At 43.4% G+C, this 15758-nt stretch overlaps 1 non-coding gene across 1 annotated transcript; it reads right to left on the bottom strand.

Annotated features, from left to right (window-relative positions):
* Positions 1-10769: 10769 nt before the first annotated feature.
* On the bottom strand, positions 10770-10873 carry LOC126960455 (small nucleolar RNA U13). The gene has a single exon (XR_007728000.1). It is a non-coding gene; the product is annotated as a small nucleolar RNA U13 (small nucleolar RNA).
* Between the last annotated feature and the right edge of the window lie 4885 nt (positions 10874-15758).

The raw sequence follows: 15758 nt of genomic DNA, 5'->3' as shown, positions 1-15758 counted from the left end.
CCTTCACAATATCTCAGTGCATACAAACACACACACAGAATCAATTTCTCAGGATGGGAGATGCTCCTGGGGTAGTCCTTTGAAACCTCATAATTCAGGGCAGAGTCAAATAAAATCAGTGTTTACTGCTGCCCACTAACTTCATTCATTCATTCATTCATTCATTCATTCATTCATTCACTGGAGGCTTTCTCTAAGGGAGGCATTGTGCTAGGCACAGGTGGCAAAATAAAAATAAACCAGACATGGAAACAATTCTCAAAAAGCAATTTCCATCCATCTGGAGAGAGAATAAAGACAGTAGGCCCAACCCTATGAGCAGGCAGAGCAATTACTTAATGTGACTTAAAAGGAAGAAGCAGCCTGCCCAGCCGGTCTTCTTTTCCTGGCCTGGTGCCCATAATCCAAAGGGTTCATCCTTGAGTGTTTGTTGAATGCATTCACTCCTTTGGGTTTTCAAGGTTTCAAGGTATTGAGATGTTCACAGATTTGTATAAAACAAAGGAGAAGAAGGAGAAGTGATACATGTCAAAGAAGGTCAGTGGAGGGAGGGAGTAGTTCTTGAGTGTTTCTGAGCTGGGTGAGGGAAAGGCTTCAAGGAGAAGGTCATATTTAAATTGGGCCTTGCTTGGGGAACCCTTAGAAATAAGCCAAGGGGTGAAAGGCCTTCCACACCAAAACCATAACATAGCAACATCTAATTCATATAGCAAATATTTGTAGATTATCTACTGCTGGGCCTTGGAGTACAGAAAGACCTAAGAAAACCCCTGTACCCCCACTTTAAAGGGATCATATTTGAGAGATGGGGTGGGAAGAGAAGGCAATTACAAGGCAGAAACAGGAAGCCACGGAGCTCAGGGCACTGTGGGGCTGGATGAGGAGCACCTGCCAGAACCAGGTCAGGATCATCTTCCTAGAAGAGCTGATGCCTGAGCTAAGTCCCAAATGACCTGGAGGAGGAAAGGGTGTCCCTACAGAGATGGCAGCACATTCAGGGAAGTCGGAGACGGCACTGTGATTTCAAGTGATCCCTCTGGTAGGAAGGTAGTTTATGCAGAGGGATAAGCAGCAGAAGCAAGGAGCGGGTGCTATTGCTAAAAAATGTGTTTCATCTGGGAGGCCGTCAGGCAACACCGAAAGATTTTAAGCTAGGAGTGAAAATGAAGAGATCTGCCTTTTTTTAGAAGCTCATTTCAGCAGCAGCATGACCACGGATTGAAAGAAACTGAGCTGCAGGCCTGGGAACCTGTTAAGGGGCTGTGGCAGCCCAGGATGAGGTATACAGGGCAGAATCAGTGGCTTCTAAGGAAGGGTGACTGGCATGCTGTGAGTTTGAGGGACACAGGAGGGGCCCAGGATGATGCACCGGGAATGGCCATCGGTCAGCTTGGTCTTGACTGGAGAAACACACAGTCAAGGCCAAGGCCTGAGGGCTGGAGGCCAATGAAGCACTGAGAATTTCTGTCGTGGGGCAGGGGTTTGCCTTACTAGAAGACCTTAATCCTCCATCCCCAACCCTTCCCTAATGTTGGGATCAATCTATCCCCTGGGGCAATGGTGGGTAACCTAGGCTGAGAGGCTGTGAGAGGCTGAGATTCTCTTGAATATCCCCCTCCACGCAACAGTGCCAGCTTTCCTTTCTCTATGGACTCCACCTTCAGGGGGAGCCTCTTCCAAATTCCCTTCTTCTCATCCCCATTCTTTCCCTTAGGACATGCTCTGAATTGGTTTAAAGGAGTTTCCCTCCTGGGTGGTTGCATTTTAAGAGGGAATTCTAGGACACCTCAAAACCTACACAAGGAAGGGATTAAGACTTCATAACATACACAGCACACACACTCTCTCACACACACACACACACAAACACGTGCGTAAGCAGTAACTTGATTAGAACCTCAGACACCAGGAAAGCCAGCAGATGGGATATTTTTACACAGGAGCTTTCTCCACTCAAATCACACAGTAATCCCAGTCTACTCTCAAGACCAGCCTCAGCCCCCTTCTCCCTCACTAACGTCAGACCATCTCAAGTGGGCCTTGGGTCTTCTTCCCGATAAAGCCACTGGTTGCAGAGCTTTCACGGGGTCTATTTTTCTAAGATGGCTAACTCTCCTTTCTCTCTTCCACCCTCCTCTACCTGCCAAGTCCACATTTTCCAAGTCCTCCCTCAGCCCACCGCCGGGGACACCGTATCTGAAATTCTGGTAGTTCTTCTGTCCTAAGTCAAAGCAACTGGCAAGGCCTCCTGCAGACAGGGACAGAATGGGACAGGAGAAAAAAACTGTCCCATATCACCACCATAGGGAGTGACCAAGACATGCATGAACAAAATTCCCCTAAAACTATACATACACGTGAAGAAAGAAAATTCACCCCCTTGGCCATTTCCTGGATAGAGAAGCATTTTTTCATCTGCAAAGGTGGATGCCTCAAAGGCCCCCAAAGAGGGCTTTCTACAGGGTGTTGCTTTAAGTGTGGTGACACTCCCAGGCACCTGTTTCCCTCACTCACAACATTTACATGACCTCAGGCTTCTACTCTGTCATTAGTCAGGAATCATCCAGAAGTCTACAAGCCAAGCACAGGAGGGCATATTAAGTCTTGTTGTCCTGCAGATATTTACACCACCATATAAAAATAGGTGCCCGCAGCAGGAGAGATGGATGGAAGCCATGGAACCTAAAATGTCCCCCACTCTGGCAAAGAGGGAGACAGAGGCCTGCTAAATTAAAGCAGGTGTTTTCTGTTCTCTGACAGCCTCGGGCAATGAACTCTGGCCTGTATAGTTGCAAAAGGACCTCAACTCCATGTTTATGCTACTCCAGAGGAAAAGAGAAGAAGCTAAGCAAATATTCCTAAAGCCCACAGAGGGCCCCGCGCATTTTAAATGCATCTAAGCCAACAGGGCAGCCAGGCTGAGGACAACTTCTCCAAGGCAGCCATGGGTTCTGGGACAGAGGCACAGCCCAGAGAACCCCGAAGAAAATAAAGATAGAAGAAATGGAGCAGGGAAAATCAGTGAGGTGGGACTGCTGAGAGAAAGGAAAAAATGGAAGTAATTGGTTCTGGTAAGGGGAAAGGCAAAAAAATCCAATAAAATGGGACTATTAAAGACCTAAGCAGCAAAGGAAATTTATTTTCTGTACCTGAAATCCCAAAGTCATCAGATGCTCTTTGTTCTCACCAATCAAAGGATAACACGACTTATTGTGTCCATGTACAACAGACACACATTTGCATAGTTGCCATATTGTAACAGTGGGAACTCAGTGACAATTCTGAAAGTGAGGGCTATTTCCTAGACACAAGTGGGCTCATTAACAGTGACTCTGAAAGCCACCATGTTTCTAGAAAGACTTTTGATAAAGCTGATGGTAAACATTTTAATCGTAGCCATTCAGCAGCTTAAATCTAAACCTATTTGGATTAAATGGATCTCAGGTTAGGCACTTGCTGCTTTGGGTTTTTGCACAGTTTTATGAATAGCTCTATTAAAATACTTGCATTTGAGTACATCTCATTTTCTGTTTTCCTACCCCACGAGGTGTAGAGACCAGATAGGACACTTTAAATCTCCAGAGTCTGGCCCAAGGCCTAGCAGATGGTTAATAACTGGTAGTTGAAAGAATAAGTAAATGCACAAATCACTAAATCTAGTGATATAAATCCCTCCCCATTTAATAAAAAATAAATAAAAATATTAAAAAAAAAAAAAAGCAAGGCCCAGCCAGGTGGCTCACACCTATAATCCCAATAGTTTGGGAGACCAAGACAGAGAGGATAGCTTCAGGCCAGGAGTTCAAAACCAGCCTAAGCAACATAGTGAGACTCTGTCTCTATTTCCAAAAAAAAAAAAGTCTACTCCATACCTACTAGGTGGCTAAAATCAAAAAGTCAAAAATAACAATTGTTATTAAGAACAGAAAAATGGAGAAATCAGAACCCTTATATGCTGATGGTGTAATTGTAAAATGGTCCAGCTGTTTTGGGAAGCAGTCCAGCAGTTCCACAAATGATTAAACATAGAGTCACCATGTGACCCAGCTATTCCACTCCTAGGTATATCTCCAAGAGAAGTGAAAACATATGCCCACAAAGAAACAGGACATGAATATTTATGACAGCATTATTCACAATATCCAAAAGGTGGAAACAATCTAAATATCCATCAACAGACAAACAGATAAACCAAACGTGGTGTATCCATACAAGAGAACATTACTCCACCACAAAAAAAAGAATAAAAGTCCTGTTACATGCTACGACATGGATGAATCATGAAAACATTGTGCTAAGTGAAAGAAGCTAGTCACAAAAGACCGCACACTCTATGATTCCATTCTCATGAAATTCCAGAATATGGAAATCCACAGGGCCAGGAAGGAGATTAGTGGTTACTCAGGGCTGGAGAGGGCAAGTGTATGGGAATAGGAGGGGGACAGCTGAATGATACAGGGTTTCTTCTTGAGGTGATGAAAATGTTCTCAATTTTAATGTGGCGAGGGCTGCACATATCTCTGGATATACTAAACACTATTGAACTGTGTATTTTGTTTGTTTGTTTGTTTGTTTTTAGAGACAGTATCTCACTATGTTGCCCAGGCTGGACTCCTGGGCTAAAGGATACTCGCACCTCAAGTGACCACAGCAAGAGAGATGGATGGAAGCCACGGAACCAGCTTTGTACACTATAATGCCCAGCTTTGTACACTATTGGGTAAATTGTATGGTATATGAATTATATCCCAATTAAGCTGTTTTTAAAAATTATCTACTCATAATAAATATCAGAAATTTCTATGGCTATTTTCTCCTTTAGAACTGCATTAGACAAGTAGAAAATGAAGACTATTAGAAGAGATTCAATTTTCAGTTTGGTGCTTCTACATTTATATGAAGCCTGAAGGCTGAGGTGGGAGGATTGCTTAAGTCCAGAGGTCAAGGCTCCAGTGAACCGTGATTACACCACTGTACTCCAGCCTGAGCTACATAGCAAGACAGGAAAAAAAAAAAAAATCTTGTATATTAGCTACTCTGGAGTGACTCCTCAAGTGAAGTCTCATAATGCGGGCTGAACTGAGAACCGGTTTTACTTAATGACTAAAGCTACTCCTATCTCAAATTTGGGTTTCTTTTAAGTTCTGAGATATAATGAGGGTAGGAGGGACAATTCTATCCGAATTGAGGTCCTTTTTCAGTTTTATAATGTCTTTAGCTAGTTTTGATCATGAATTATGAATTTTGGATAAACTTTCATGTGACAAAACCAAGGAAAAAAAACAAGGAATATGACTGGAAGCACTGATGACAATATTAAACAGTATAAAAATCTAAGGTCCCAGCACTTTGGGAGGCCGAGACGGGCGGATCACGAGGTCAGGAGATCAAGACCATCCTGGCTAACATGGTGAAACCCCGTCTCTACTAAAAATACAAAAAAATTAGCCGGGCGTAGTGGTGGGCACTTGTAGTCCCAATGAGGCAGGAGAATGGCATGAACCCGGAAGGCGGAGCTTGCAGTGAGCCAAGATCGCGCCACCGCACTCCAGCCTGGGCGTCTGAGCAAGACTGCATCTCAAAAAAAAAAAAAAATCTAAGGAAGGAGGGTGGTAGCAGAAAAAGGGAAATCCAAAAACCCTAGAACTGAATCCCAGCTTGACTACTTCCAAGGTACACAACCTCTGGCAGGTGACTTGACCCTGAACCTCAGTGTACTCATCCGTAAAATGGGGCTATTCATACCAGCTTCTGCATGCGATGGTGTAAGTGACATAAAGAAAAGTAACTGACACATAGTCAACACTTGAGAAATACTTCACCCTTCTTCCTGGATAGAAAATGCAAGAGTAAGAACTCGATACTGAACAGGAACAAAGAAGGGAAAGAACAGACAACAAGGAATGGTGGAGTTAGAGGGAGTCTGAATTAACAGAATGAGACCAAACAAATTCACTGTAGCCAGATAGTCCTGGACCAAAATGGGAGATAAGGCTTGCCTGTGTTCAAGGAAAAGGGGCATTAGACAAAACAGAGAGCAAAATGAGAGCAGGAGTGGTCTGTCTGTAAGCCCTTTGAGGTTTAGAAAGGAGCCAGTCCTTTTGAGAGCTTCATGCTGAGATATTATGGAATTAGATAGGGATGTGGTGGATGAGAGCAGGATGGGATTAAATGTAACAACCAGGATATGCAGTTACTAATAAGTTACTCGCTGTTCTCAGGGATATTCCGAAAGCCTGGGTTTTAAGAAAGTAAGCCTTAATGGAAACAAACCAACGTCTACTCCACATTAGACTGTCTCCTCCTTTGATGCCCCCTTGGGAGGAGGATGGAGTTGTGCAACTGTTTTTTACTGAAAAGAGTAAAACCAGTTTTCAAACAGTGCCCTAAATCCCAGCGCCCAAATTTGTTACTGGCAGTTGGGCGCCCTCTAGTGTCAGTTGGCAGGGATACCACCCTTTGAAAGTCGTAAAGTTGGGAAACCCTGTTGGGTTCCAGCTCTAGAAGAAACTGCCAAACAGCAATATTTACATGGATACCTGGAAGGCAGGAAAAGGTTGAAGGAGCACCACTATGACACAAACGAGTCCTTCTATTGAGAAGTTCTGGAACATAGTAAGAATTCGTGAGATGTTTGTTGAAAGTGAATGGCAATTAGGTCCATGGCAGACAGTCCTGCATTAACGCCCCATTACGATATTGACATGTAAAGAATACACCACCTGTTGGCCGGGCGCGGTGGCTCAAGCCTGTAATCCCAGCACTTTGGGAGGCCGAGACGGGCGGATCACGAGGTCAGGAGATCGAGACCATCCTGGCTAACACAGTGAAACCCCGTCTCTACTAAAAATACAAAAAGTTGGCCGGGCGAGGTGGCAGGCGCCTGTAGTCCCAGCTACTCGGGAGGCTGAGGCAGGAGAATGGCGTGAACCCGGGAGGCGGAGCTTGCAGTGAGCTGAGATCCGGCCACCGCACTCCAGCCTGGGTGACAGAGCGAGACTCCGTCTCAAAAAAAAAAAAAAAAAAAGAATACACCACCTGTCAAATCGATGCAGCAATGAAAAACTTGACTGCTCAGATCTTAGGATACATTTTTTTTTTCTGAGACAGAATCTCACTCAGTCACCCAGGTTGGAGTGTAGTGGTGCGATCTCAGCTCACTGCAACCTCCGCCTCCCGGGTTCAAGTGATTCTCCTGTCTCAGCCTCCCGAGTAGCTGGGACTACAGGGGGGCCACCACGCCCAGCTAATTTTCTTATTTTTAGTAGAGACAGGGTTTTACCATTTGCCCAGACTGCTCTCCAACTCCTGGCCTCACGTGATCTGCCGCCTCAGCCTCCCAAACTGCTGGGATTACAGGCATGAGCCACCATGCCCAGCCAGATCTTAGGATACTTTCTGAGTGATATAGTTAAGAACCACGGCTAGATCACCTAGCTGAAATTAAAGAAATTACTCCACTGGATCAACCAAAATATACATGCTGTAACAAAAGTAAATCCTGTTGGCCAGGTGCAGTGGCTCATGTCTATAATCCTGGCACTTTAGGAGGCCAAGGCAGGCACATCACCTGAGGTCAGGAGTTCGAGACCAGCCTGGCCAACATGGCCCACTTCCATAGCCAGAGCTGTTTTTGCATCAGATCTCTTATTCATTGAGAGCCGAAGAAAAAATTAACCTCACACACTTACCTCAAATTGTTTGCCCGTCTAGTTCTTTTGTTGCCAGAAACTTAGATTCAGTGGACCCAACAGTACCTGAAACAGGAATTCCCCGAGCCATTCCAGTTTTGCCTGGAAGGACAGCAAGGCTTGAGAAGAAAGAAATTTAAAAAAAAAAAAAAAAAAAACTGCCTTAGCAGACTTAGCATGCAGTGGTCCACTTTGCTCACAGTGCCCCAATGGCTGGGGTAGCCAGCAGTGCTTTGGAATCTGCCTTCTCCCGGCCGCAAGAACTTGGAGAGACAGGCCCCGTGCAACCCCTGTGCAAACATAAGACATGCACCATGCCACTTTCATTTTGTTTATTTTTTCTTTTATCTTTTTTTTCTTTTTGTTGCTTACACCTGTAACAAAACTGCAAACCACACTACTTTCTTTGCTCATGAAACCTACAATACCTTCTGCTTCTTCCTTTGTGAATGCCATATTGTACCTGTAGCCTATATCTATGTCCCCTGAATGGTCAGGTACCTGAACTTGAACATCCAACAGAATGGCCTCAAATGTTATTTTACAGACTAGCCCTGCCCTGCCTTGTGGAAAAGCCCCAGAGGCCACACCTAGCCATGGCGGATGTTTCAAATGACTATTCATTTGTCCCGGAAGTCACAGACAGATTTATGCCTCAGACACTCTTGGGAGGTGGAGCTTGCAGTGAGCCGAGATCGCACCACTGCACTCCAGCCTGGGTGACAGAGCGAGACTCCGTCTCAAAAAAAAAAAAAAAAAAAAAAAAAAAGAGGTACCCAGAGCACAGACTGAAACCTCAAATAATTATTCCCAATCTTCTTTCTGGGATCAGGAGAATAAATGGAGAGCAGATGCCTTAAATGTATCGAGGGCACATGGTACTGCTGGAAAAGGGGTATAAATCTGTCCCCCACACAAAGCCCTTTAGGAGAGGATGTCCAAGCACTCTGCAACTTACTCAACATTTCTAAAAGTAGGGTGAATCCCGAAGGGCTGGGCCGAGCCTGGGGGCGCTTTTGCATGAGGAACAGTCACTAGAGCAGGATCTGGTCTCCCAAGAGAGACAGGGTCTCGCTCTGTTGCCCAGGCTGGTCTTGAACTCCTGCTGTCAGAGGCGTGTGAACTAGAGCAACTCCATCTTAAATAGGAGCTGGGTAAAATGAGGCTGAAACCTACTGGGCTGCATTCCTAGTAAGCTAAGGTATTCTAAGTCACAGGATGAGCCAGGAGGTCAGCGTAAAATACAGGTCATAAAGACCTTGCTGATAAAACAGGATGCAGTCAAGGAGTCGGCCAAAACCAAAATGGCGATTAAGAATGACCTCTGGTCGTCCTCACTGCTACACTCCCACCAGCCCCATGACAGTGTACAAATGCCATGGCAACATCAGCAAGTTACCCTATATAGTCTAAAAAGGGGAAGCATGAATAACCCACCACTTGTTTAGCATATCATCAAGAAATAACCATAAAAACGGGCAACCAGCGGCCCTCAGGGCTGCTCTGTCTAAGGAGTAGCCATTCTTTTATTCTTTTACTTCCTTAATAAACTTGCTTTCACTTTGCTAAAAAAAAAAAATTCTAAATGTGAGGCAGGTAGGCGAGCATTAGGAGTAGAAAGTCAGGCTCCCAGCTGGCTACCATATTTAACTGGTTTCTATTTTAAGTAAGGACTACAAGGAAAGAGGTGGGAGACAGGGCAGAGTCCCGCATGTGCTCTGCAGGAGCGTTACTCACCAGGTCATTACTCACCAGGGTGCTTTTAAAATCTGGGAGCCCTGCAGGGGGTTTCCTTTGCAGGCTCACAGCTAATGTAGAAGAATGAGGGCTTCTCTTCTCCTGCCTTCTTTTCAGGGCTCCTAACCTTCCAACACCCAGAGTGCTCTCCCAGTGGGTGGGACAAAATAGCTTACCCAGAACTCCAGGAGGAAGACAGGAGGAGGTGCAGAGAGTTGGTAATGGCACTCCAACATTCTGATGGCAGAACTGAAAAAGTTAAATAGGTGGTGGTGGGACATCGTAACATGAAACAATACATCAAATCCAATAGCAAAACCTCTTAATTCATCCTCATAACATGATATCATAAAAGGCCCTTTTATTAACTCTTAGAAAAAGGCATTCTTGGCCAGGAATGGTGGCACACATCTGTAATCCCAGCACTTTGGGAGGCCGAGGCAGGATAACCACTTGAACTCAGAAGTTTGAGACCATCCTGGATAACATGGCAAAACTGTGTCTCTATAAAAAATATAAAAATTAGCCAGGTGTGGTGGTGTGCCCCTGTAATCCCAATTACTCAGTGGGCTGAGGTGAGAGGATCACTTGAGCCCAGGAGGTCAAAGCTGCAGTGAGCCATGATCATGACATGCACTCCAGCCTGGGCAACACAGTGAGACCTCATCTCAAAAAAAGAGAAAGAAATGAAAAAGAAAAAGACATTCCTGATGGAACCTGCTAGACATCCATGGAGCTAAACTTTCTACTTGTCCTATCCCAAATAGAAAATCCATAGTGCCTGGTTTTATTGTAAAACACATTTCTTTAAAGAAATCAAAAGTTTTTTCCACATCCTATTAAATCCCTAAATCTCATTATAAGTTGACTATAAGTAACCATTGACTGAATTTTGCCATCAAATAGAATTTAGTGCCCTCAAGTTCACAGCATTGGCTGAAGTATTATACACAAAGTAATTCAGACAATATCTCAGAATCTTAAGTGGTATCAATACCCTGTATTACATTATAAACCATTTCCAAAAAACTTTTTGTAAAGTGCTTCCTGTTCAAGCAGACAGCTGAGCCCAACCAATGAGAAAGGATTCATCATCATAATAAGAGTCACACTGAATAGTGCTTTCCAAGTGCAGGCACTGTTCTAAATCGCTTTATCCGAACAAGCCCGTGTAAGCCTCTCAGCAGCTCCTTAGACATAGTCTCAGGATCCTCATTTTACTGGCAGGAAATAAAAGAATGACTGTAGAAGCAAACTTTGAGTAACTAGCAGTCTCCACTTAAAACTAGGTCAACAAGTTTGCCAATCTCTAAACTCCAGTCCAAATAACTTTTTTGTTCACGTCAGACGGGTAATATGCCAACATCATAACAAGATTTGAGGGAGGCACAGCTCACACATGCGCATGAAAACCCAATCATCACGCTTATGAACTACAAAAGGATTCAAATAGCTCTTCTTTCAAGTTCAAAACACAAAAATGAATTTTACTCTCAAATCTAAAATTTGCAACACCAGGTTTGTCATATCACACAATGCTATTTTCATTAGCTATCTGAAAAGCAGGGAAGAAACCTTTTTTTCCGACGAATAAAACCACACACACCTTTGAAGCAGCAGGCAACAAACCGTCAGTGCCCCTACTGTTGGAGAAGCCTCTACTCCTTTTATTTGATTTTTTTTTTTTTTTTTTTTTTTTTTTTTTTTTTTTTTTGAGACAGAGGGTCTCACTCTGTCACCCAGGCTGCCTCATTCTCCCAGGCTCAAGTGATCTGCCATAGCTGGAACTATGGGCACACGCCACCACACCTGGCTAATTTTGTTCATTTTTTGTAGAGACAAGGTCTCACTATTGCCCAGGCTGGTCTCAAACTCCTGGACTCAAGGGATCCTCCCACCTCAGCCTCCAAACTTGCTGGTATTACAGGTGTGAGCCACCCCTCCCGGCTCCTCCTTTTCCTTTATACTGTTCTTTTTCCTCTCTTGGCCTTTCTGTCACCTTGACATTCCCCTCTGGGGAAGGTGGGGAATTTCAAAACCAGTTTGCCATGGTATATACCTCTCAAGGAAAAAAACAAATACCAAAATATCAAACTTCCACTAAAAGTTTTTAAAAGTTTACCTAAGGCCAGGCACAATGGCTCACGCCTGTAATCCCAGCACTTTGGGAGGCCGAGGTGGGTGGATCACTTGAGGTCAGGAGTTCGAGACCAACCTGACCAACATGGAGAAACCCCATCTCTACTAAAAATAAAAAATTAGCCTGGCGTGGTGGCGCACGCTTGTAATCCCAGCTACTAGGGAGGCTGAGGCAGGAGAATTGCTTGAGCCTGGGAGGCGAAGGTTGCAGTGAGACAAGACCGCACCACTGCACTCCAGCCTGGGTGACAGAGCGAGACTCTGTCTCAAAAAACAAACAAAAAAATAAGTTTACCTCAAGCAGCAAATGATTATGCTGACACAGTAAAGCCATCAAAGAGATGGGCAGTGGCAAATATATGCATGACTTTAAACCTTTTCCCAACTGCCCCATCATCTGCAATGGAGGTAATACTTCAGAGCAATAGGTGTTGCCTTTGTTCATTCTTTCTCATCCCTTTCTCCAGTTGAGCCTCCTCAAGCCAAAGATAAATAAGAATGTACACATTACTGAGGCCTATTGGTATTAGGAGTTTGAGGTTTATTTGGTTTTTGTTATTTTCAATGTGAAAATAATTTCATCTTTTTCTTGGACATAAAAACAATGCACATCTATTATGAAGAATTGGAACAACATGGCCGGGCGCAGTGGCTCACGCCTGTAATCCCAGCACTTTGGGAGGCGGAGGCGGGCAGATCACGAGGTCAGGAGATCGAGACTATCCTGGCGAACACTGTGAAACCCCATCTCTACTAAAAATGCAAAAAAAAAAAAAAAACTAGCCAGGCGTGGTGGCAGGCGCCTGTAGTCCCAGCTACTCGGGAGGCTGAGGCAGGAGAATGGCATGAACCCGGGGGCCGGAGCTTGCAGTAAGCGGAGATCATGCCACTTCACTCACTCCAGCCTGGGCAACAGAGCGAGACTCCATCTCAAAAAAAAAAAAAAAAAAAAAAAGAATTGGAACAATATGGCCAGGCACGGTGGCTCACACCTGTAATCCCAGCACTTTGGGAGGCCGAGGTGGGCAGATCACTTGAGACCAGGAGTTCGAGACCAGCCTGGCCAACGTGGCAAAACCCCATCTCTACTAAAAATATAAAAAATTAGCCGGGTGGGGTGCCATGCGCCTGTAGTCCCAGCTACTTGGGAGTCTGAGGCATGAGAATTGCTTGAACCCAGGAGGCGGAGGTTGTGGTGAGCCAAAATAGCGCCACTGCACTCCAGCCTGGGTGACAGAGTGAGACTCTGTATCAAAAAAAAAAAAAAAAAAAAATTGGAAAAATACATAAAGATACAATCATGAAAAATGAAAGTCTCTTAAAATTGCACCATCCTAACCAGTAAAAATGAGGTAGACTTCTTGCAGTGCATTTATGTACACACACACGCCACAGTTTTACATGGGTGGGATCATATCATATTTGCTGTTTTTATTAGGAACAACTGTTCTCTTTTTCTCTCCTCCTCCAACAATAGGGTGTGTCCGTATATATTTTCCTTCATAACCATACACACACACCAGTATACATTTTCATATACACCAACACATATAGGGAGGTTTTCTGTTCTTTTTCCACAATGATGGAATCATATTACACTCATTCTGCATCTTACTTTTCTCACTCACAGGTATCTCTTGGAAATCTCTCTCAGACATCTGGAAAGGCTATCATTCATCCCATTGAATGGTCATATAATATTCTATGGAGTAATATATTTTAATTTTTCAGCCATTCCCTGATTAATGGCCATTCACTAGGTTTCTGGTTCTTGGCAGCTACAAACAAGGCCGCAATAAACATTCTTGCACACATGTTCGTACAAATTAGCACTTTTATTTTATGGAATAGATTCCTAGGAGTAGGATTCTAGGGTCAAGGGAAATATGTATTTTTAATTTTAATAGATATTGCCAGACTGCCTTCCAAAAACAAAAAAAAGGCCAGAATGCTCTACACCACCACTAGCAATGGATGTCACCCCACAGTCCTGCTGGCAACAGGTATCACGACTCTTCTTAATGTTTTGCCAGTTTAATGGATAAAAAGGAATATTCCATTGTGCATTTGCATTTCTCTGAATCTGGGCCGCTGCATACACTGTGCAGTTTGTGCTTACGATGGATGATGGAGCGGAAATCTGGCCCATAAATGGTTTGCAAAAACAGGCATCCTGATGGCCCCAGAGGAAGGGGCCCCAACCTTTTCTTGTTTATATGAAGGTAATGCCAGTGGCCCCATCATGACCACCAAGAAATTTGAACACCTTTTTATATGGCTGTTGGATATATTTGGACTTCTGTGAATTTTCTCTCCATATCTGTTGCCCATTTTTCTGTTGGGAAGCAATAGAAAATATCTACTTGTATCATTTAATATTAATCTTGTCAATTTACAGGAGCTGAAATTTTCAAGATTAACTTTACAGAAATTAAATCTGACTACCATCTGCATTACAGTTAGTACAATTTGCCCAATAACTTTTTTATGGTATCACTTACAAAATATTTTTAATGTTTTAGTCAAATATGTTTATCTTTTCTTTTATAACTTTTGGCATCCAGTCTTGGTTAAAACTACCTCCTTGATCTCTAGAAAATGCAGGCTGGGCGTAATGGCTCACCCTTGTAATCCCAGCACTTTGGGAGGCTGAGGTGGGTAGACTGCCTGAGGTCAGGAGTTTGAGACCAGCCCAGCCAACATGGTGAAACCCCATCTCTACTAAAAATACAAAAATTAGCTGGGCATGGTGGCAGGCACCTGTAGTCCCAGCTACTCAGGAGGCTGAGAAATGACAATCGCCTGAACCCAGGAGGTGAAGGTTGCAGGGAGCCGAGATTGTGCCACTTCACTCTAGCCTGGGGGACAGAGCGAGACTCTGTCTCAAAACAAAAAAATGTGTGTGTGTGTGTGTGTGTGTATGTACATATATATTTAATAAGATAATTTAGGAGACTACCTGTATTTTCTTTTTTTTTTTTTTGAGATGGAGTGAGCTCAGATCCTACCATGCACTCTAGCCTGAGCAACAAGAGCAAAACTCCATTATAATATACATTTTTGGCTTATCAAAATATAATGTAATCAGTACATCTACCTTCCTCCCAGAAAATGCAAACAATTTTTAGAGTATTTAACTTTAGGCCAGGTGTGGTGGCTCACGGCTGTAATTCCAGCACTTTGGGAGACCAAGGCGGGCGGATTACATGAGGTCAGGAATTCGAGACTAGACTGGCCAACATGGTGAAACCCTATCACTACAAAAAATACAAAAATTAGCCAGGCGTGGTGGTGGGTGCCTATAATCCCAGCTACTCAGGAGGCTGAGGAAGAAAAATTGCTTGAACCCTGGAGATAGAAGTTGCAGTAAGTGGAGATCACACCATTATACTCCAGCCTGGGCAACAGAGCAAGACTCCATCTCAAAAATAAAAAAGAATATGTAACTTTACATATCTCCTTCCCAACTTATTTTGTCATGTATTTTAAAACTCCACAGTTGATGTTCTCGTACATTACCCATTCATTTACCCTCTTCTTTGGTCTCCATTTGTTTGTTTATTTGTTCCTTCGTTTCTCTCCAACCTTCCATCTGAGATTATTTTCATTCTGCCTGGAAAAAAAAAAAAAATGTGCCTTAGAATTTCCTTCAGTGGGTTTGCTGGTAACGAACACTCAGTTTTTGTTTGTCCATTTTGTTTTGTAAAATACCTTTATTTTACCTTCTTTTTGTCTAGATAATTTTATAAATTTGAAATAATTTTAAACATTAATTTTCAAGACTAGAGCAAAGAACCCCTTGATTTCCTGAACCATTTGGAAAAAAATTGCCACCATGATGCCCCATCATACTTAAACACTTTAGTCTATAATTCTTTTAAACAAGGACATCCTCCTACATAACCAAAATAAAAACATCAAAATCAGGAAATTAACACTATGCATTATGACCATCTAATCTAGAGACTCAATCAAGTTTTGCAAATTGTTCCAATAATATCCTCTAGAGAACAAAATAAACCAGTTCAGATGAACTGTTGCATTGTCACATCTCTTTTGTCTCCTTCAATCTGGAATAGTTCTTTACTTCCTTTGTCTCCGTGACCTTCACATTTTTGAAGATTACAGGACAGTTTTTGTGTGTGTCTGATGTTTCCTCGTGGTTAGATTCAGGATATGTGCTTTTGGCAG

This window comes from Macaca thibetana, chromosome 7 (genome assembly GCF_024542745.1).
Source record: "Macaca thibetana thibetana isolate TM-01 chromosome 7, ASM2454274v1, whole genome shotgun sequence".
In the NCBI taxonomy this organism is placed as follows: Eukaryota; Metazoa; Chordata; class Mammalia; order Primates; family Cercopithecidae; genus Macaca; species Macaca thibetana.
Note: the sequence above shows the minus strand (reverse complement) of the source record. Positions and strands in the feature narration are given on the sequence as shown.